The sequence below is a fragment of the Seriola lalandi genome, unplaced genomic scaffold (genome assembly GCF_002814215.2).
Source record: "Seriola lalandi dorsalis isolate HSWRI2012SDOR001 ecotype SW California unplaced genomic scaffold, Sedor1 jcf7180002054522, whole genome shotgun sequence".
In the NCBI taxonomy this organism is placed as follows: Eukaryota; Metazoa; Chordata; class Actinopteri; order Carangiformes; family Carangidae; genus Seriola; species Seriola lalandi.
This window is the reverse complement of record NW_019525075.1, coordinates 1,728,927-1,732,150: the sequence shown is the minus strand read 5'-3', so window position 1 is coordinate 1,732,150 and position 3,224 is coordinate 1,728,927.

Below are 3,224 nucleotides of genomic sequence, written 5' to 3'. Positions count from 1 at the left end.
CATAGTATAGTAGGGTATAAAATGTCATAAAACGGCATAGTATAGTAAGGCATAAAATGTCAAAAACGCCATAGTATAGTTAGGCATAAAAATGTCAAAAAACGTCAGAGTATAGTAAGGCATTAAAATGCCATAGTATAGTAAGGCATATAATGTCAAAAAACGCCATATTATAGTTAGGCATAAAAATGCCATAGTATAGTAAGGCGCAAAAATGTCAAAAAACTTCATAGTATAGTAAGGCATTAAAACGTCATAGTATAGTAAGGCATAAAAAGGTCAAAAATCGTCATAGTATAGTAAGGAGTAAAAATGCCATAGTATATTAAGGCATAAAATGTCAAAAAACGTCATAGTATAGTAGGGCATAAAAATGTCAAAAAACGGCATAGTATAGAAAGGCATTAAAACGCCATAGTATAATAAGGCATAAAAATGCATTAAAACGTCATAGTATAGTAAGGCATAAAATGTCAAAAAACGCCATAGTATAGAAAGGAATAAAAATGCCGTAGTATAGTAAGGCATTAAAATGCCATAGTATAGTAAGGCGGAAAAATGTCAAAAAACGTCATGGTATAGTACGGCATTAAAACGCCATAGTATAGTAAGGCATAAAATGTCAAAAAACGCCATAGTATATTTAGGCATAAAAATGTCAAAAAACGTCAGAGTATAGTAAGGCATTAAAATGCCATGGTATAGTAAGGTGAAAAAATGTAAAAAAAAAAATGCCATAGTATAGTAAGGCATAAAAGGTCAAAAACGCCATATTATAGAAAGGCATTAAAATGCCATAGTATAGTAAGGCATAAAAAGTTCAAAAAACGTCATAGTATAGTAAGACATAAAAATGTTAAAAAACGTCATAGTATAGAAAGGAATAAAAATGCCATAGTATAGAAAGGAATATAAAATGCCATAGTATAGTAAGGCATAAAAATGTTAAAAAGCATCATAGTATAGTAAGGCATTAAAACGTCATAGTATAGTAAGGCATAAAAATGTTAAAAAACGTCATAGTATAGTAAGGCATAAAAATGTCAAAAAACGTCATAGTATAAGGCATTAAAACGCCATAGTATAGTAAGGCATAAAATGTCAAAAAACGCCATAGTATAGAAAGGCATGAAAACGTCATAGTATAGTAAGGCATTTAAATGCCATAGTATAATAAGGCGCAAAAATGTCATAGTATAGAAAGACATAAAAATGCCATAGTATAGTAAGGTATAAAAATGTCAAAAAACATCATAGTATAGTAAGGCATAAAATGTCATAAAACGTCTTAGTATACTAAGGCATTAAAATGCCATAGTATAGTAAGGCGCAAAAATGTCAAACAACGTCATAGTATAGTAAGGCATAAAAATGTCAAAAAACAGTAAGGCGTAAAATGTCAAAAAACGCCATAGTATAGTAGGGTATAAAAATGTCAAAAAACGTCATAGTATAGTAAGGCATAAAATGTCAAAAAACGTCTTAGTATACTAAGGCATTAAAATGCCATAGTATAGTAAGGCATAAAATGTCAAAAAACGTCATAGTATAGTAAGGCATAAAATGTCATAAAACGTCTTAGTATACTAAGGCATTAAAATGCCATAGTATAGTAAGGCGCAAAAATGTCAAACAACGTCATAGTATAGTAAGGCATAAAAATGTCAAAAAACGTCATAGTATAGTATGGCATTAAAACGCTAAAGTATAGTAAGGCATAAAAATGTCAAAAAACGTCATAGTATAGTAAGGCATAAAAATGTTAAAAAACGTTATAGTATAGTACGGCATTAAAACTCCGTAGTATAGTAAGGCATAAAATGTCAAAAAACGTCATACTATAGTAAGGCATAAAATGTCAAAAAACGCCATAGTATAGTTAGGCATAAAAATGTCAAACAACGTCATAGTATAGTAAGGCATTAAAATGCAATAGTATAGTAAGGCAAAAAAAAAGTCAAAAAATGCCATAGTATATTAACGCATAAAATGACAAAAAACGTCATAGTATAGTAGGGTATAAAATGTCATAAAACGGCATAGTATAGTAATGCATAAAATGTCAAAAACGCCATATTATAGAAAGGCATTAAAACGCCATAGTATAGTAAGGCATAAAATGTCAGAAAACGTCATAGTATAGTAAGGCATTAAAACGTCATAGTATAGTAAGGCCTAAAATGTCAAAAAACGTCATAGTATAGTAGAGCATAAAAATGCCAAAAAACGCCATAGTATAGTAAGGCATATAAAGGTCAAAAAACATCACAGTATAGTAAGTCATTAAAACGCCATAGTATAGTAGGGCATAAAATGTCAAAAAACGTCATTGTATAGAAAGGCATAAAATGTCAAAAAACGTCATAGTATAGTAAGGCATTAAAATGCCATAGTATAGTAAGGCGAAAAAATCTCAAAAAATGCCAGAATATATTAAGGCCTAAAATGTCAAAAAACGTCATAGTATAGTAAGGCATAAAATGTCAAAAAACGCCATAGTATAGTAAGGCATTAAAACTCCATAGTATAGTAAGGCATAAAATGTCAAAAAACGCCATAGTATAGAAATGTCAAAAAAAGCCATAGTATAGTAAGGCCTTAAAACGCCATAGTATAGTAAGTCATAAAATGTCAAAAAACGCCATAGTATAGGAAGGCATAAAAACGCCATTGTATAGTAAGGCATAAAACGTCATAGTATAGTAAGGCGAAAAAATGTAAAAAAATGCCATAGTATATTAAGGCATAAAATGTCAAAAAACGTCATAGTATAGTAAGGCATTAAAACGTCATAGTATAGTAAGGCATAAAAAGGTCAAAAAACATCACAGTATATTAAGGAGTAAAAATGCCATAGTATAGTAAGGCATAAAATGTCAAAAAATGTCATAGTATAGTATGGCATTAAAACGCTAAAGTATAGTAAGGCATAAAAAGGTCAAAAAACATCACAGTATATTAAGGAGTAAAAACGTCATAGTATAGTAAGGCATAAAATGTCATAAAACGTCTTAGTATACTAAGGCATTAAAATGCCATAGTATAGTAAGGCGCAAAAATGTCAAAAAACATCATAGTATAGTAAGGCATAAAATGTCATAAAACGTCTTAGTATACTAAGGCATTAAAATGCCATAGTATAGTAAGGCGCAAAAATGTCAAAAAACATCATAGTATAGTAAGGCATAAAATGTCATAAAACGTCTTAGTATACTAAGGCATTA